Below are 20,882 nucleotides of genomic sequence, written 5' to 3' on the forward strand. Positions count from 1 at the left end.
TARAGGGAGAAGAGCCCTGTCAGGAGGCCCCACTTGGCTGCCATGCTGCAGGTTTCTGATTTTCCATGATGGCAGGGAAGAAGGATTCTGGCACAGCCAGAGCAGCCACAACMCCCTGGCTGCATTTCCAGGTAAGTATTCCTGCAAACTCACAGCACCTGGAAATAAATGGAACTGCCCGCTGTGTCAGAGGTGTTTATCTCTGAGGAATGTCGCCTTTATTGGAAAAGCTGAGTGCAAAGAGCTCTTTCATGAATCTGAGAATCTGTTGCCTTTAGATTAAACCTCTCCTAATTAACCTTCCAATTAACCTCACATCACTCCTTTGAACAAGACCATAAATACAAATGGAACTAAATTCCTTTTTATCGGAGTGTTTGCTAGATAGAATAATAATAGATGGCCATGATCTACACAGAATTGTGTTAGCCAGAGTTTCCAGCTCTGCTCAGTCCCCATGAGCAGCAGGGAGGGCACGGTGGCTCTGACAAGCACAAAACCCAAAGCACGAAGTTTTCTCCTCAAAGTTTTGCAAAGTGAACTCTGAGACACAGAATCCCTTGAAAACACCGGCTGCATTTGCCAGGTCTAAAGAAAACTGAGCAGAAAAACTGCACTGTGGAGACATTAGGGAAACCAAACAGAACCTAAGGAGCCCAGCATCCGCCAGACAGGAATCAATGAATCCGCAGCCRCAAGGTGAGGCTCCAAAGGAAACCTTCCTCTCCCTGGTGTGACAGAGCAGTTCTGTGCCTGAGGGTAATTTCTAACTAATTCCCACTAYGCTGAACCATCCTCTTCTCCCCACMTTTACCSAGAACAGCCCCTGTCTTTTTGCCTTCTCAAAGACCATCCTTCCCCATGTGAAAAGTTCTCCCTGTCAGAGACAATGTTCAGCTGAGTGTGCAGCTGATGAGAACGGACATTGCTTGAAAACTGCAAAAAACCCTGTGTGAACCTTCAGTCTCTGAACTTCATTGTTTTCAGTGCTGGTTTTGCTGTTCTCACTATCGGGGCCTTCCCTGAGGTTCCAATGACTCGGGAAGTGCCCATTTCATTTAAATCCTGCTGACCAATGCAYCTCTTGTGTCACAGCAGCCTTTTCCCAATGGATTTAGTTGGGAAAATGCAAATTAAATGCAAACTTAACTTGCATTAGTTTTTTGAACATGTATTTGTACATRTATGTTTCATTCCTCTTCCAGGAGCAGAACCAGAAATGCTGAACTCACACCAAGAGAGATGTCCCACTAAAATCCATCTCTGCTCGCTTTCTCCAGCAAAAGGAACCAGCAGGGTGTGTAACTCTGGAGAAGAATTGAAACATCACTCAGACTCTGGGAAAGGTAATAATTTCTAATTATCACACTTCTTTTTTTGGGCAGCACTCTGGCAACACTTCATTTTCCCACACAATAATTCAAAATGTGGGAGTTTTTTTTTGTTGGTTTTTTTTTTTTTTTTTTTTTTTTTTTTTTTTCCCTAGCCTGCAATTCAAGGCAGGAATGTTGTAGCCTAATAAAAAGAGTGATGCTAGGATACATTACTGTGCTGCCACAGCAGCTTGCCAAGAACACGCACCTGTACCTGCCTGTGCCCAGAAATATCCACCCTCACCCTGACTCTGGGASCTCTGAACGCTGGAATGAAGCTGGGAATGACAAGAAACCTGAGAAAGAAAGAAGAGGGAAAAATACCCATTTTACCCAGGAATACGATCTTCCTTTTTTTCTGTTTTCAGAAGAAGAAGAGTTCTCTGCCCTGCAGCARCCCAAGTCCTCTGGTAAATTTGTCTCTGGACAGAATCTGGAACAACAGGGCCATGTTTAATAATAATCGAGCCTTTAAAACTRGCAGAACAGCTGGAAAATCCTTTCAAAGGACACGTGTGGCTCACAAGACAAAAGCAGCTACCACGGGGAGCTGAAATAGTGGAGAAAAGAAAGAGCAGCTGCAGTTAAAGGAGCTTTCTCAATGCTGGGCTCAGTGCTAGAGCTGAGGGCAAAGCCGGGATGGGGAGCTGGGGTTTCCATCTCTCTGGCCTGTGGGACCTACTGGAACAGGGACTCAGAGACAAACCCAGGCTAGGACTTCATGGAGTCCTAGTAACTATTTACATTTGCTTTTTCAAGTTCTGACACTTATTTATGTGTAAAAGCAGTAAAAGAAGGTTTGTATTTGTGTACAATTTTGGAGTGTTTTGCAAGGAGCTCCAAAGATGAGAACAAGCATCGTGTCAGCCTGACCTGCACAGTGCATCCAGGAGGAGGATGGGAAGTTCTCAAGGGCAAAAGTAAATGCAGTGCTTTCAGCCAGAGGAAAACCAAAATCTGTTCATTATATATCATTATTTAGCAAACCTTCCTTGGAGGAAGGTTTCTGTCATTCACTTGCACTCAGTCAGCTTRGGGTATTTTAAACATTTAGAAACACAAATAGAGAGGAAAAACCGAGTTCTCAGTGGGAGAGGGGTCCTGYAGGACACCACTGCAACCAAATTCTGAATTCTGTGTTTTCTCAGGAGCAAAGACTAAGCTCTAGCTTTTTCAGAACCACAGATTGTCACAGAAACCCAACAGTTGAGGGAGGGACATTAAATGACATCCAGCACAACTCCTGCCACGGGCAGGGACACCTCCCACTGTCCCAGGCTGCTCCCAGCCCCAATGTCCAGCCTGGCCTTGAGCACTGCCAGGGATCCAGGGGCAGCCACGATGGCATTCCTGTAAAAAYGTCTCCCTTATTGAGTTCTGGAATGTGCCCTTGTGGAAGCCAGGCTGCCCTCCTGGCTGCAGACAGAACCAGGCACCAAATCTGGGGGTGATTGTGAGGAACACCCCCTGCCCCTGCTTGAGCAGAGCCCTTATCTCAGACCTAGAAATCCTTTTACAGGGCGATTGTCTTGGTGAAATTTTTTCATTCCTCCTTTCCGGGGCTGCTTCTGCATTTCTTGACGGGCTCTCTAATCTGGGGCTGCCTTTTGAGCTGGAGTTTGKTCTCACTGCTCCTCTAGGAGTGCCGAGGGTGTGCTGAGCAGATAAATGATCGCCACAGATAGCTGCTCCCGAGACCGTGTCAGCAGAGCTCTGGCTGCAAATGCAAAGCACTGCAGGCAAATTCAGATGGGATTAAGGACAACCAGACACAGATTTCATGCATTTATGCATTATTTTATGGCTACTTATTATCTGGACTTATTTCTGCAATGCTTRTGGAGAATGAGATCACTTAGCCAGTGCTGTTATAAACAAACCTCCTGTGCTCAAGAGCAAACAGAAATTAAATAGGGGCTTTCAAAGTCTTTTTTTTTAAGGATAACTGCAATATATATGGTAAACATCCACAGCACAGCCTGTGTGTCACTCAGGAGAAAAAGCAAAGGAATTTGCCTSCATTTTAACAAATAAGGGCAATTCTAACTTTGTTTGCTGCACAGGCCAAAAGGAGAGGAGAGAAGGTAATCAGCATTTTCTGGGCTGTTATTTCCACCCTGCCAGACTGTCCAGTCCTCAGACCATGGCRTTATTGACACTTCCCTTCAAACCTTTAATGACTTCAGCTGCTTCTGAAGGAAGATTTTCTGTCAGATTAAATTACCTCAAAAAAAAATGTTGACTGACAGACCACCACCATCACCTCCCCAATAAAGCAAGTACTGCTCTTGTATCCAAGGCTCAATTACACTGGATATTTAACATAAAATAAAGGTTATCTGTTCTTAAGCTTCCAGTTTACCTCCTTTTAACTCCTTCTAAGCTCTTTTCATTGACTCCCATGTTCCCATACTGTAAGACCAAGTATTCAAGAAAGAAATACTCCTTTGTATACTTAACTTAACAAGGTTGCAGATCTTCCAAAAGACTCATAGGAGCAGACAACCTTCCTGTCTATTACAGACTTAAATACCTTCCAGTATGAAATAGAGCTCATTCTACACTGGCCATAAATACAAACACGTAGAGGAGGAAAACTACAAAAAAATGCACGTTACAGACAAAGATATTTGTAAAACAGACCAAAATGTTTGGGTCTCCTGYACCCCATTATTTCACYTTTTTCCCCTCATCCCCTTCTYGTCTTCTGWCRAGCTTAATTATTCTYAAATAYCTACAGCAGAYTCAGAGGTTCCTCTGTTTCATCTGWGAGTCTTYCTGCACAGGGGTTTYGCTTTCCTCTGTTTYTGATCTCCCTGCTGTAATTTGGGCTSTGGGAAAGCAGAAATGAAACTGAAATGGAGCCAGAGGTGCTCAGCAWGAGGGACCACCCAGGTCAGTGCGCTCAATAGCAGCGTCAGGCTCCTTCACCACCAGAATAACAATTAAAGAACAGAATCCAGAGAGGAGAATGCGTGGGAGATAACCTGGGAAGAACAGCCAGGGAAKGAGGTTAGCTTATCATTTCATGGAAATACATCCCATAATATTTCAAGCTGCCCCATTCTTTTGCATTAACACTTCCCTGTTATTGTTTTTGTGYATTTTTCTAATGCTGGGGTTCAAATTTCAGATGTGATGAGTGTCCACTACACAAACATAACCCAAGAGCTACTCTGGACACTCAGCCCATCTGATCATCAGGACATACACAGATCCATTAATATTTCATTCTGACATGTATTTTTAATCAAAACATCCTAAAGTCCAGTTAAATCTCCAGCTTATATGTTCCAGTTCTTAGATGCTTTCATTAATAGTTTATAGGATACAAACCTTACACCAAAAATGTCAAGATTACAATGATTTACMTGGATTCCTAGGRTGATGAGGACAAAAATGTATCTTAAAACTCAGTACCAAAGCACCACTCACCATTTCAGAAAGAGAGCTGCAAATAGAAAAGGTCCCATAAATGGGAGACATGGTGATATTTTCATAATTTATTTCAATTACACCGTTGCAGTGTTCACTGTAGACTCGAATGCAGGCTGGAAAGAAGAAGAAAACTGGAAAAGAAAGCAAAATATTACAGATCTCTGTGATATCCAGGTATTTTGGAACACCAGTTAGCAGGGTGTCCCAGACTGAAGCCTAGATTAGAGACCCACAGTGAAAACGCACTCAGCTCTTCGTAACACATCTCAGTCTCATTCACTGCTGCTTCAGACTAAGTGTTTGATGATTCATAACTCCAGCCTCCAACACAATTACATCAAGCCCTAGTAAAGAGAACTCCTATGACTGCTGTATTTATTTGAATGGAGAAAAAAAAAAATAGGGTAAAAAAGGGCTCCTCTGCAGAGACAAATCAACTTAAATTCTAACAGGGAAGGAGGAAAGGATTCCAAAGTGAAAAACTAAATGCTGATGACAGCATGATTAATAAAAATTGGGAGAGATTTTTTGTTTGATTTTTTTTTATTTTTTAGTTTGGGAGTTTTTTTCACTCTTTCAGTGAAGGAATTTTGCCTAATACTTAATCTGAACCTCTCCTGGTGCAACTTGCCGACCACTGAGAGTATTGGGCAATGCACTGTAAATCACAATTTTTGCTTACCAGCCACGTATTACCCACTGTGGTGAAAGAACTCAGGCTTTTGGAGTCAGACCCTGCAGCCCATGAACTGCAGCGAGTTGTATTTTCRGGGCTGATCAGAGCAGCCATGCAGAGCCCCACGGTCAGCGATCAATCCAACCCCGAGCCCAGAATAATCAATCCCACATTTTCTTTACAAGAATACATGAACTTAATAACCCCTTTAAAGTACATAAAAGGTGYATTTGTGTAGCATATGAAAGCCAAATATTTGAGTTTCTGCTCTGCCTGCTTCCATGTTTCTCATCCCAGGAAAGTGCTAAGCGGTCTGGGGGCTGTTTCTCTCAGACTTTGATTCCTCATTTCCAGAAATTCTTCCAAAGGTTGGGGTTTTTTTATTATTATTTTTCCCGTAAAGGAACACGCTATTTGAAGATCTGATTAACATTGACTAAGGTTTTTAACAGCACAAACCCATCTCTTCAGCCCCTAATAACTCCCTTSTATTCCACTTGGACTGCTCAGAGAGACAATCTCTTACCCTGGCAACATTCTTTTCTATTTCAAGAGTTTGTTGACATTTTCTTACCAATGGTTTCTCTTTCTTTCTGAGGTTGGCCTCTGTTTTATCTGCTGAGGACACAGCATACCTGAAATCCCATCTGTTTTTTCCAGATGTGAGGCATCACCTAACCCACTAAAGGATACCTGGACCATCTCCCTGTGGATCTCATCTTTCCCAGGCCTCTGGACAAACACAGATCACTCTCTGCGGCATCCTTCTCTTCCAGATGGAATCACTTCATTCCATCTCTCTGGAGGTTTGCTGGATGAAAAGCCCTCAAAGTTCATTAGCAAATGGTCGCATTTAGTACCAAGCTGTATTTTCTACATTTTCCTGGCTTACTGAGCCRTGTCTTGATGTTTAGGTAAAAAATACAACATTTGTAAGATCAACCAAGATTACAAGGTTTGATGCACATTTCACACACCCTTGCTGAACACAGGTGTTTTTCTAAGGCTGTTTGCACAATCCAGAAGGTGTAAAGTGATGTTTGCTTTGTGCAGAAGCTGGGAAGGAAATTCAATAATTCGTGTCTTATATTTCACATGGACTTTCTTTTTGCTGAATATGTGGTGCAGTGACTGCTTTTTAGGCAAAAAATCTGATTAAAAAATCTAAACCCAGTCCTGCTGAGAATGAGCAACTGGCAAATATGGAGAGCAAAGGTGTTACTGCAGAGACAGGAGCAGAGAGATCCTTTTTTGAGATTGTTGGAACAAGCTGCAAGATCTCCTTGCTCAAATCCACACAGTGGAGGTGCCGCTCCTCTGGAGTCTGGTTCAAGTTGTCTCCAGGCTCTCCAGAAGTTATTTGGATATTTTCCTGACATGTGTCAGGGTGTGGGCCCAGATCTGTGCTGCTGTGGACAGAGGAAATGCCCATTCCCCTGCCCTCCTTCCTGGAGCTGAAATCCATTGAACTCAGGAACTCTGAACCACCTTCGCTATTCCCTGGGAGCGTTTCAGCCCCGAGTGATTTACCCAGCTGCTGGTGCTTCCTTGTGTCCTTCAGATGGACCAGGGTACCAAGGGCCCTGTGCAGCCTCTGCCCTGCCACAGATGCCTCAGGATTTCAGCTTCTCTATTTCCATGTATCTGTAACCCTGAAACTCTTCAGTGTTTAACTCCAGGCTCCACAGACAGTGCTGAGCTCCTGCTCTCCCATCTTTACACAAAACAATTCCTCTGCAGGCCCCAAACTCAAGGACACCTCACTGTCCCAGGACCCAAGAGATGGAAACAACAGAGAATTGGGGGGAGCCAACTTGGAGTGAATGACTGCATTGGCTGCAGCTGCAATTGGAGGATTCAGCAAATCCCGATGTGCAAATGGACAAAAGTGAGAAAGGGTGAAAAACCCGTGAGCCATTGTCCATTGTGGGTGCAGCCCCTGGGTGGGCTGGGACTGCTCTGAATGTCCTTGAAGGCCCTGCAATGAATAGAACTGCTTTTTATTCTCTCAACTTTGTCCAGACTCTGTTTTGGGTTAGCCAGATTTAGGCATCACCAGGGGCTGGCACAGGTAACAAATGCCCACAGTGAGCTCTCAGGCACCAGGTCAGTGGCACAGTCCCACATTTCNCAGCTGCTGGTGCTTCCTTGTGTCCTTCAGATGGACCAGGGTACCAAGGGCCCTGTGCAGCCTCTGCCCTGCCACAGATGCCTCAGGATTTCAGTTTCTCTGTTTCCATGTATCTGTAACCCTGAAACTCTTCAGTGTTTATCTCCAGACTACACAGAGAGTGCTGAGCTCCTGCTCTCCCATTTTTACACAAAACAATTCCTCTGCAGCCCCAAACTCAAGGACACCTCACTGTTCCAGGCCCCAAGAGATGGAAACAGCAGAGAATTGGGGGGAGCCAAGTTGGAGTGAATGACTGCATTGGCTGCAGCTGCAATTGGAGGATTCAGCCCCGATGTGCAAATGGACAAAACTGATAAAGGGTGAAAAAGCCGGGAGCCATTGTCCATTGTGGGTGCAGCCCCTGGGTAGGCTGGGACTGCCCTGAATGTCCCTGAAGGCACTGCAATGAATAGAACTGCTTTTTATTCTCTGAATTTTGTCCAGACTCTGTTTTGGATTAGCCAGATTTAGGCATCACCAGGGGCTGGCACAGGTAACAAATGCCCACAGTGAGCTCTCAGGCACCAGGTCAGTGRCACAGTCCCACATTTCCTGCAGGTTTTTCCCCCTGGGGCTGGCTCAGCCTTGCCCAGAATTTTCTGCTGTTTTTGGGCAGCCCCTCCTTGTCCACTCTCAGCCTCTCACAGCACCCAACACCTCAAAGCAGGCCCTGAGGAACAGCAGCACCTCTAAATGTGCTGAACACCCCCAAACTATGCAAGGCTGCCAATCCTCTAGCCAACTGCTCTCCAAGGCCTTGGGAAGGGCYCTTCTTGGCTAACTAACATCAGAATCCCAAAATCCAAAAGAATTTTAACAAAGGTCCAGCTCCTTGACCTGATGATTAAAAGAGGTGCTGGGAGGAGAGGAGCAGCAGGACAGGAGATGCAGCACTACCTGTAGCCATTACTGTYTGCCCATCATAACAAACAGGGCTTTACAATGCATTAAACACGGTTTTACAGCACATTTGTGATGAAACTGGCATTCACACAAGAGGAAAAAGAAACAGAAATATTAAAAAATTGTTCTCTCCACAGGCAGAGGAAAACCAGAAAGTGCTACGGTCTGAAAATAAAGACGAAACACTCCAGCAATCATCAATAAATAAGTAAAAATGGAGGAAGGACAGAAAAAAAAAAGGAAAAGAACTCCCAGAAAGGTATTTAAAATAACACCTGGATTAGCAGGATCTTCCAAACACGAGAGGGGACAGGAAAGGGAACAGATGTTGTCAGCATCCTAGCACGTATTTTGTGAGCTGGAGCATCATTTGTAGTGCTCTGCAGAGAACACTTGTAATCTGCTCCCCTTCTCCCCAAATAAATTGTTATTTAGGATTCCCTTCTCCCCCGTACATGAAACGGGTGTCAGACATGCGAACATGAATGCAACCAGAGATGTTTTTATTGCTCTTGACAGCAGCTCAGGCTGTCAGGGAAAGCCAGGGCTCTGTGTCTCGTTTTCTGCTGTGCTGGATCCATGATTGCTCCTCGAGTGGCAATCACGAATTGCCATCAAAGGGCAACACAAATGGCATTCGGATCTCAGCCCGAGCTGGTGATGACACTTAGAGCACTCAGTGCTCATTGTGAGCTCTGCTGATTGCTGCTTGCCCACAGATGGCAAACCCTGYGGAGCTCCTCAGACAGCCAGGGCCGATTCCTGCAGTTCTGCATCCCAGCTGACTCTGTGTTCTGGGGGAACTGGGCTGTGCTGAGCAGCCTTCCAGGGAAGGGGCGGCCTGGGTCCCGTGGGACATCCCTGTGCAGCCCCATGCAGCAACTCAGCTCAGTTCACATCAAAGCAGAGGTGAAACGTTGCAGACTTCCTGAGGGGTGGAAAGCCAAATTGTCCCATTTTGCCCCCACTTGGGTCCAGTCAGCCATTCCAAACCCTCTCACCACAAGAGAAGTAGCAAGGAGAATTCAGCTGAGGTGCATTTCCCTCCAGGAGCAGAGGTAGGAGAGGGAAGAGATGGAACTCCAGCCTGGGCAGGGGCTTTGGAACTGGGTGATATTTAAGGTCCCTTCCAGCCCAAACCATTCTGTGATTCTATGATTCCATTACAGAGTTGCAATTACATCTTCCTGACATCACCTTTAAAAGGCAGAATTTGAAGATTTTTTTCAGGTCCAAACCCAACTTGTTGACACCTTTCCCTCTGGGGATGGAAGCAGAGCCTGCCCAGGTGGGATCCTGGGGCTGCTGTGAGGAGCTCCCAGGGRTACAGAAGTCATTCATCATCTGCACACTGCTCATGCAGTGAAGCTACTTGACCTATCATTTGCCAGGATTTTTCCTGTAACAGGCAAAATCTCGGAAAGATTCCCATTTCACTCACTGACCTGTTGGCAGCTCTCCCTAGCGGGTTCATCAGTGTGAAAGTGCTCTGAATTGTGCATTTTTCACATGTGTCCTGCTTACTCTGAGTTTAATTTGATTTCCCTGCACTGCCCAGGAGAAAACTCTTCTCAGGGTCAGCCAGCACCTCTCAGTGATAAAACTCCTCAGTTAAGGAAAATTACTCTGTTTAATGCTCTAATCAAACCATCAGGAGCCTTCCAAAGCAGGAAGGCACTTAAAAACATGTTAGCRCACAGTAAGAGGMACCTGTGCAAGAGAGTGGGTTTAGATGGCATCTAGGGAARGAAATTGTTCTTTGGGAGGGTGGGCAGGCCCTGGCACAGGGTGCCCAGAGAAGCTGTGGCTGCCCCTGGATCCCTGGCAGTGYCCAAGGCCAGGYTGGACATTGGGGCTGGGAGCAGCCTGGGACAGTGGGAGGTGTCCCTGCCCACAGCAGGGGTGGCACTGGATGGTCTGTAAGGTCCCTTCCGACCCCATTCTATGCTATCACAGCTTTGTCTTTATTCCAAATATTTCTTCTTTYTCCCTTACCTGTCTTCCCTTCTCACCTTACTTTGTGTTTTGTGCAGCAGTGGACAGAAACCAGCCTCAAGGACTCATCAGCCCACACTGGACTCTAGAAGAGAATCCTCTGTAYACAACTCTCAGACTGGTGGGGTTTTGGAGAGCTGCAGAGGGGATTTCAAAACCTCCACAGGGAACTGTTGCAGTACTCCCCTGCCTTGTGCCTAACACTGGTCATCCAGCATTAAAAATCATCCAGTGTTAAAAATCACTGGCCATCCCTGTTTGAAAGTCACAGCCACAGAAATGGAGGAAATCTCGTTCCCTCCTTTCTGCTGTCCCCTGTGTCACTCCATTAAGCTGACATTAACCACAAACCAACGTCCTTTGGTTCGGTGACATTTTGAGCCTCCCCGTGTCAGAGCAGGTCGCAGAGCAGACCCCAGCCCTCACCTACATTTCTCAAAAACCAAAATGAGCCAGGGGCGAGCTGAGGCAAAGCCAGGGGCGAGCTGAGGCAGCTGAGTCTGAGTCCCCCCTGGGCTGTCCCCCCTGGGCTGTCCCCACTGAGCCAGCAGCCGCCAAACCCCACCAGCCAAACCCGGGCTCGGATTTCGCACCCAAACGATTTCACTTTCCCGGAGACTCTTCCCCGGCTCAGGAGCTGCGGAGATGTGATGGTGCTGCCCGGGAAAGGCACCCAAATCACCTCTGCCTCCAGCACATTGTCGTGGACTGAGGACTCTGGCAAAGAGCTGAGAGTGTGGAATTTCCTTACAAACACCACAGTCAGTTGAGCTGCGACCCAAAGAAAAGTCCTTGAATTAAAGCCACCCCGGCTGCTCTGTGCTCTCCTTTGCCTCTTCTGCGATCTCCTTGTGTTTGTTTGCCAGAGGAAGCAAGGTGGGCTGTGTTTGAAGCTCTTCCTGGAGATATTGGTAGGCACAGAGAAAACCTGATTAAAAACTTCTCCCACCCCGGTGCTCCGCTATCACACAATGCAGTGGTTTACATTAATAACAGCAGAGTGCAGGGAAGACCTGCTGAGCCTTTAATAAACTTCCTTTTTCCAATCACTTAAAATGTCCTTTAAAGCTGCAACTGAAGTAATACAAAGCCTGCACAACAGTRCACTTGACATTTATGAGCTTGGCAATGAATCAGATTTTCGTTTTTACAATGTCTGCTTTTGATTAATTGTAAAAAGTTTACTATAAATACTTCCAGGCAAACAGCAGAAAGGCTAATAAACTGTATTCTGCTTGCTAATAACTTATAATGGAGTTAATGCCTTAAACCATATACATTAAATTCAAAGTACCACAAAAAGCCAAATGCTCAAAAGTTCAACTTTCATTACTGGGTTCATTAGGGAATAATTGTGAGGCAGCCTGAGTTTCCTCTAGCCTTGGCATCTCTTAATGGAGTGCACAGTCCTGTACAGGTTTTAAGATGAAAGCTTCAATGTTCAAACATAAACAATGTGTGTAATGCATCTTAAAGCCCATTATTTCTGATAAGAGAATATGATTGAATTAGAATAGCAAGAGACTGCGATCTAGATTTGAAAGTCTAAGAAGAAAACCCTCGCTATTATTATTTTCCCACGTGGCACAAGTGAAACCCAGGTAGCGTAATTATTAATTAGCCAGAATTCTGCCACAGGGAAGAGCTGGCACTGGGCTGCGTGGGGTGCAGTTTTATCCCTCCAGGAGACTGCCTCACCTGCTGCTCAGTGTTCCCATCCCAAGGGTAATGGAAATACAACCAACAGCTGCAAATTGAATTATGCTGCTGCAATGTGGCATCAGTGATTCTGCTTCAATGTGGCAATGAAGGAAGCAGCTCGCCAGCCCACAGCAGATTGTTTTTGGTGCAGCAGCTCCAGGTGAGCAGGGCTGCTGGCAGGAGAGGCAGCAGAGGGAAGGTTCTGGGTCTGCTCTGCAGCAGGATAAACACAAAGCCGCGTTATTGGAGTTACTGATATCGCGGGGAATCCAAAAAGCCKCTGTATAAACACGGCTCATTAGCACCTCAGCACAGAGGTGGGCAATGATGGATGTGCCTTTGCTTTCTGCCCAGGAGTTCACTCTCCTCCTAATTATTACGTGCAACTAAAATCAGCATTTTCAGAAGCTCAGTTTGCTTGCAGTTCTGCCGCTTGCAGACAGTCCTGACACACTCAGCAGTTGAAATAAATCAGATTTTATAATAGTTTGAAGAAGAGCATTCAAAAGTCATGCTCTCAACACTTCCCCTCTCTCTGGTGGTTTTTGGCTTGCACTGTAACTCATTTTTACCAGGGAAAACACTGTTTTTATTGAGAATGTCTTTGCCTTAATTGCTTGTGAATTTGTAACATTTTAAAATCAGCCACCACCCTCTACGAGACAGATGAAGTGTTCAACAAGACAAAATTCAGGTARTTGCCCATTACAGTTGAATATGAAATAAATGAAGAGGCCACCTTCCAGAAGCTCTCTTGGCCAAGTCCAGAATCCTGGTCAGAGATTTTCCCAGTGTCCCTCTCTCTACAGACCCCACAATCAGCTGCCGTTTGAGAAGGATTAGGGGAGCTCTGGCCTGGTCCAGGTTSCAGCTCCTTTGTCTTGGGAAAAACCCATTTGAGAGCAGTAACATAAACACCTGATAAACATCAGAGATTCACATTTGAATTCAGTTTCACATTTGGGATTCACATTTGAATTCACAAATTCACAGCTGAAGGTCTTAGGACAGTGGATTCTGTTTGTTGCCCAAAACCGGGGCAGTGCAGCTCTGCTCTGTCCTTGAAGAACATCCATGAGCTGAGAATTTGAGAACAAACCAACAATTGAGATCTTGCTGCTGTTCTATCCCACTGCTACTGCCAGACACCACCTGCACATTCAGAAAACAGCCAATAGAAACAAGAACACCTGATAGGACAAGAGGCTGGAAGAGAAGCTACAGCAGCCAGAGGCTGGATCTTRATTAGAGAAATTCCTTAGAAAGAGCCAAAGAAGTTTTCAACCTAAAGAACAGAATCACAAGAAAGTTGCAAGGTTCATACTCTGTGCATTTCCAAGTCTTAGGTTAAATCCCAGAGTCCCTGAGGCTGGAAAAGYCCTCCCAGCCCATGGAGTCCADGCTGTGCCCRATGCCCACCTTGTCCCCAGCCCAGAGCTCTGAGTGCCACCTCCAGCCCTTCCYTGGACACCTCCAGGGATGGGCACTCCAAAGCTCCCTGGGCAGCCCCTGCCAAGGCCTGAGCACCCTTTCCATGCAGAAATTCCTGCTGATGTCCACCCTGAGCCTCCCCTGGCCCAGCCTGAGGCCGTTTCCCCTTGTCCTGTCCCTGTTCCCTGGAGCASAGCCCGACCCCCCCGGCTGTCCCCTCCTGTCAGGGAGTTGTGCAGAGCCACAAGGTCCCCCCAGAGCCTCCTTTGCTCCAGGCTSAGCCCCTTTCCCAGCTCCCTCAGCCGCTCCTGGGGCTCCAGTCCCTTCCCAGATCCACTCCCTGCCCTGCAAAATAAATGCGTTTTTGTCTGTCAGRTACTGGTGCTCTGAATCTGGTTCTCATTCCTCCTGCTCTTCTGGTCGTCCTGCTTCTCAATCCCTGTCTCTGAAACCCTCAAGAATAAGGCTGCAATAATTTTSTCTAAAGCTCTTCACATCTTGCACCATGACAGGGTTTGGGGACTCTGTGCATCAGAAATGTAGCTGCAGACCCCAGAGGCAGGAGGCAGAAACTTCTCCAAGAAAAGCTCCTGACAGTGGGAACTTAAATCTGGTCACGATAAAAAAATACCATTTTAGCTGTGCCTGCTGCAGATATGACTGTGAGAGCTGCGGGTCAGGGACCCGGGCACATTTCAGGTCCAGCCTGTCTCCTGGGGACCATCCCTGGCTGAATTCCGTGTCTGAGCAGTCCATGTTAGACAAACAAAACCTTCAGTGCTCCTTCTTTACAGCTCACTCCTAATTTCAGCACCAAGAGCCCCTCTGCTGCTGCTCTTACAGGGAAAACAGCTGGAATTTGTTGTGGCCCCTGAAAAAGGCAGGAGTTCTGCACCTGGAGAGGCAGGCTCACAGGAGGGAACTGAAACACACGTGGGATCGTGGYTTATTTTATGACAACAGCCATGGAAAAATGTTCTCACAGAAAACAAACAGCGACTTTGCGTAAGCAGCAGTAATTGTCTTTAACAATGATGATGGAAATATTTATTTTATTCGGTTTGCATTTCAACTCCGAAACAAGTTTTAGGCAAGAACACGAAAACTGCACATAGAAAGAAATAAATTACTGTGACTGGTCCCTGGAAGAGAAAGCACTGAGTGGCTGGGTCTGTGCATCCTCACATAGCCTCTGCGGCTGCTGCCTGGGTGAGCAGCGTGAGGAATTTCATTTTCCTCACAGAGTCAGAACCCTGCTGGGTGAGGAAATTGGGATACAAAGGAAAGGGGGAGAAGARTTTTGCTGCATTGGAAAACCACCTGTTCCAGACACAGAGAAACAGAGCTGGGATGTAGGAGAAAAGCTTTATTAATGATGGAGTTTTAAGGGCTTCCATCAGGGCATCACTGAAAATTAGGTATTTCTCAGCTCTGATTTACTTTCCTCTAGTTTTTCACTCTCTTGTCACTGACTTATTTTCCTAAAATGGTGGAGCAGGAGACAGCACAGCMCAGGAGACAACCAACCTGGTACCCCATGCACACATTACAGAAATTCTCTCACACTGATGCCATGGGCCACTGACGATGAGTCCAGGGAGGATCCCGTGGATATTCAGCATGGCTGGATCTCAGCACCTCCTGCTCGTGGCTTCTGTTGCCAAACCCCAGGATCAGGGGACGTCTGTGCTTCCTTGGGATAGAGGACTCTTTATGGAATTCTGCAGATCTGGTGGTCCGACTCATCCAGCTCGCTTAGTCCTGCACCATGTCCCCTTCCAGACCAGCAAGTCACCCTCAGCAACCCCAAAAATCACCTGGGTTTTTTGGGTTTTGCTCTTCATGGGTCTACAGAGCAAAGTCATGTTACCTGCTTAGAGAGSGGTGTCCAGGCAGAACTGTCTATAAATCCTGCATCTTTGGGGGTGCCTTTGCTAAAGGAACAGCAACCTCCTTGTTGTGCTCTCTGTGACACCATCATTGTCCCCCTGATCCCACAGATGTGACAGTCGCCTTCCCAGGAGGTTGGGATGGCCCCAGAGGAGCACCTTAAACAGAAGTGGTTTTCAGAATTTTGTCTTTTACAAGGTAATCCATTAACATTCATTTTTCCCTTCAGTGCATCCATCTGAGGCACCAGAGGTCCCTGCTTATGATGCCTTAGGATTTCAGCTTCTCTATTTCCATGTCTCTGTAACCCTGGAACTCTTCAGTGGATAACTCCAGACTGCACAGACAGTGCTGAGCTCCTGCTCTCCCATTTTAGACAAAACAGTTCCTCTGCAGCCCCAAAGTCAAGGACACCTCACTGTGCCAGACCCCAAGAGATGAAAACAACAGAGAATTGGGGGAGCCAACTTGGAGTGAATGACTGCATTGGCTGCAGCTGCAATTGGAGGATTCAGCCCCGATGTGCAAATGGACAAAACTGATAAAGGGTGAAAAACCCGGGAGCCATTGTCCATTGTGGGTGCAGCCCCTGGCTGGGCTGGGACTGCCCTGAATGTCCCTGAAGGCTCTGCCACGAATAGAACTGCTTTTTATTCTCTCAATTTTGTCCAGCCTCTATTTTAAGTGAGCCCATTAAGGCATCAGTTACACCCTGACAAACGCTGACACTGCAAGGCCTCTGTGACACCCCTGATGTCACCAGCAAGTGGCAGTGGGATTAAAGGGGAAAAAAAACCACATTTCTTGACGATGCTGGTGCCTCCCACCCAGCTGCTTGTGCATCCTCAGGTTTGTCATTCCTGATGCGCCTCCAGCTCCAGACTGCCTTTTCSTGAGATGGTTGTGAYTCCYRAAGCAAGAGAACAAGAAAACACCTCCCTTCCCYTCACCCTAAGCAAACTGAATTTTGCTGCTGCCTTCGCATCTGCTCCCTTGAGAGCTCCTTCCCCAGAGCAGCTTGCTGGATAGAGAGCTGGCCTGCTCCCAAGAGCACTGTCACATCCCAACTTCCTCTCCCCTGGAAGTGTTATTTATTGAGAAAGCTCACATTGAAGGATGCAGAAGCATTTTCACAGTGCTGCTTTCTCAAGCTCCAGCAGATCCACCGGTCCAAGCTCCCAGAATGTTTGCAGCTCTCCATCTGCTGCAGCTCCTGCTGGCGTCATCAAACCCTGACAGCCAGGAGCTGCCAAGTGCTGTGACTTGCTATTTTTTGTTTTTGTAGACAACAAACGGTGAGAACACAATGTTTTTTTAAAATGATGTCACAACATTTAAAAAAAAAAGTTTGCTTGCGGAGTGATGTTTTTCATTCCCCTCGCAAAAATATCCCGCTGCTTAGAGGAAATAACAAAGAGAATAAATCCTGTGCATTGGATGGCTGCTCAGAGCACTGRGGTGCATTGCCCTAGGTCCTGCAGAGCTGTTAGCCCTGACACCCCTCATTTGAGCCAAGTGTGACCCCTCTGTGCCCACCTGCATGGCCAGGGACTGGGGGAGTGGACTCTTCCTTCATGAGGAGGGAAACCTGACTGCAGGGGCTGTGTACGGTGTAGGATCCACCACCAATTGCCTTTTTCTGTAGAACCTAAACTCACAAAAAAAGTCCCCTTTTTGACTCCCTGTGGCTTAGCTCACATCCTGCTCTTTGCTGTATGCTGCTGCTGCATGTGGAGTAGCAGAAATGACTGCTGTGCATCATTTCAAAATGTAATTATGTACCCACTAAAGGATCAAACCTGCCCTTAATCATCTGCATGAGAAAAGCAGCRCAAAATAAACTCTGACAGTGGTAAAAAGTGCAAGTATTTCCAGCTATTCCACATGCCAAAATAAAGCTACACTGGTGTTTCAAAGAAATGTGCTTTATCCTAACCAGCAAGATCGTTTTCAGTGAAGACAAAACGTGGAGCAATCTGAGCAGCAATTCCAAGGGAAGTCAGGCAGATGAGCTGTCACATGCTGGAGAGGCACACACAAGGCTTTCTCTCATATTATGTCAATCATCCTTTTTCTCTGATGGATTAAAAAAGCAGCCATCATGTTGGAGAAGTGAGAAGAGGTTTTCCTTATGCAACAGTGAGGTGTTGAAATAATTTTTTTAAAAGCCTTCTCAGAAGGCCAGGTGCCAGGTTGGTGAGCATTATTGCCCCAGACTCGGGCTTTGCAGGCAAGTCTGAACAGGAGCTGTGCCTTCAGCTGCTTAAAGGCAAATTCATCAGACAGAGAAATGACACAAAACAACCTGGTACAATTGTTTGGSTTGRAAGRGATCTGAAAGATCTAATTCTAAACYYCTAAAGGATCCAAAGCAGTAAACTTCTTAAAAGATTTACTCCTTCGACCTGAACGTAGAAGTCAGTGTCTCAGGTGCCAGGTTGAATGCAGAGGGTGGATAAACCTGACAGGCTGTGGTTGGTCTTCCATGCTTAAGCCATGTAAAGGATGAAAAATTATAATTGTTTTTTGACACTGTTCCAAAGTTCATGAGCTCCCCAAGAAGTAAATACTTCATTTCCAATAAACAAGATTTCAATAAGTGCTGGGAAAAGAAATGTAAGAGAGGAGCTATCAAAATGCTTGTAATTGAACACTAAACCGAACAAAAGCTAATAAGAAGTATGAATGGGAAGCAATATTGAAAATATTGGAAGGCTACACCTCTCTCCTTTGTCCATGCTGCTGCAATGGATTAACTCTGATTTTTGACTAGTGGGATAGAGCAAGGGGTAGCCCAGATCAGGCGTTTGTACAGCACCCTGCCTTCTCTGGCCCTGCCTCTGGAACCTGCCAGCACCTGGGGCTGCCTGGCTGCTGGGGARCACTGCCTAACCCYAACCCCAACYCCAACTCCAGCCCTAAACCCAATCCTAACCCTAACCCTAGCCCTGCCCGGCTCCCGGGCTGCCTGGCTGCTGGGGAGCRCTGCCTAACCCCAACCCCAACCCTAATTCCAACCCCAAGCCCAACCCTAACCCCAACCCCAACCCTAACTATGGCACTGCTGAGCCTCTGTAGAGCAGGCTGTACCCACAGAAATCCAGCCAAGAGCAGAGTAAATGAGTGAGGACACCAGCCTGGGGAGAGTTATGAGAACTAATGATGGAGCTGGAATGTGGAGAAGCAGCAGGACAGGGAACATAAAGGGAGCCAGAAGGGAAATTACAGACGTTACTGRCTAATGTGAGTTATGAGGGGGCTCCTCATGGCATAAATAGACAATTCATCTTCCTGTAAGGAAAATAAAACAAACCTGGGAGAGTAATCCAGCTAATTATGCAGTGACTTTAGAGATGCTGCCTGAACAGAAATTACTTTCTCTATGGGTTGTTTCCTCAGGAATTTTCTACCTGTTTGCCCATGTAAGAGCATTCCAAAAATCTTCCTTTAGACCGTGCCGCATCAGAGTGAAAGAAAATAATTTGATAGCAACATAACCTCAGTGAATAAAAAGGAGATTTCCTTCCACGGTCCAAAAATCCCTGATGCCTCCACCATCCCTGAGTTAACAGCTAAAGCTGTGTTAGAGAAACTCTGCTCGGCTGTCCTGGTAATACACTGCTGTCCAGGAGCCTGAGTTTTGTTTCTCTGCAGGTATAACATCTTTTGCTCTGCTTTATTATTTGGGCACCAGTCTGCCAGGCCCTGATTCCAAAGAGTTCATTCAGGGAGGGCTGGAGTGCATCTGCTGCTTCCTTGACATGGGTTTGAGCTCTATKTAGCCGAGTGATCTTGGCTGTAATCCGGATAATTAATCTGGTAAAAAYCTCTGCAGTTAATTGCTGCTCACCAAATCCTGAAATGTGAATTGGAATAGAGGTAAGACTACACACCTCACAGTTATAAAACATGGGAGAAGGACCATGAGAAAGGACACCCCTCTTGTTGGAAAGCTGGATGGGTGAGACAGAAAATCCTGCTGGTTTCTTTCCTGAGCAGCCCCAAGTGTGAGAATGGCTGGAGGTTAGTTAGGAGTGGGACCAGCTGGCTGTGTAACATGATGTCACATCCAACAAAAGCCCTCTGCCTGGTGCTTGAAGTGATAAAAAGCACCATTGGATCCTTCTAGAAAGTGGCTGTAGGTGGTTCTGGCAGGGGAGGACTGAAGTCATTAGGGTCACATGGGTGCTACTCAGGACACCACGCAAATTGAGGAGCAAAGCTTTGCAGATAAGAAAGGCAAGCTCAGACATCAAGGGGGAAAAAGCTGAATTACAGCCTCAGACAGAAGCTGAGAGGTGAGAATTRCAGGTGGTCTTGTGCTACCCCCGGTCTGCAGTATGCACTTTCCCTCGTTCCCCTTCATTCTCTGTGATTGGTACTAGGAGGGGCGATGATGAGTCAGAAATGTCACATAATTGCACCTCAGAGAGGCCGGGGTAATTGGCAATCACCAAAAGCTGCCTTTCCTATAATTTGCTAAAAGGAGTGAAGCTCCTTGTGTGCTTTGGGGCACCACTAGAGCAGAGATGTCTAATTACCAGCGAGTTCATCTTAACAGCTGACAACACATCAGCTCTAATAGCCCTTTCATAAGGACAAAGGCGTAACATGGACTGAAGGAGCTCTTCTAAACCTGTCCAATTTCACTCTGCCGCTTTCCCCATTGCTCAGAAAGACCTACTAAAGCAACCTGTGAAAGGCTTAATTCCAGCTGTAGCTTCAGCAGCACTCAACATATGCTAAATGATGCACGAGCATTGCTGGTGTCAAACAGTAAAGGCAGGAGAACCTCTTGCATGGCTAAATGGCTTTTTAATGTGAAATATTCTGGCAGAAAGGAAAAGGAGGAGAAGAAAARCTGGGATATTATTGTTATCACTGGAGTTCATAGAATCATGGAATYASACMCCTTCCTGGGGYAGGAAGGGACATGAGGCATCATCTAATTCCACCCCTGTTATGGGCAGGGACACCATSCACACTATCTCAGGGTGCTCCAAGCCCCATCCAACCCAGCCTTGGACACTTCCAGGGATCCAGAGAMAGCCACAATCTCTWGTTAAATTCCTACAAGAAGTAACTCTACTGACAGTAAAGGTTCTGGAATTTACCACCCTGAAGCAGCCCATCACCARCAAGGTGAGGAACTCAGGAAAAACAAGAGGTATCAGGGTGACACCTGCCTTCTTACAGACAATATGGCTTTGGTGAAAAAATGGGTTTTGCATCATTTGCCTTCCTGCCAGCTCTAAGAAAACTGAGGACTATTTCACCAAACCCTGATCTTATGGCAAGAGAG

The sequence above is a fragment of the Malurus melanocephalus genome, unplaced genomic scaffold, assembly GCF_030028575.1.
Source record: "Malurus melanocephalus ecotype Western Australia unplaced genomic scaffold, MMel_1.1 scaffold_207, whole genome shotgun sequence".
Lineage (NCBI taxonomy): Eukaryota > Metazoa > Chordata > Aves > Passeriformes > Maluridae > Malurus > Malurus melanocephalus.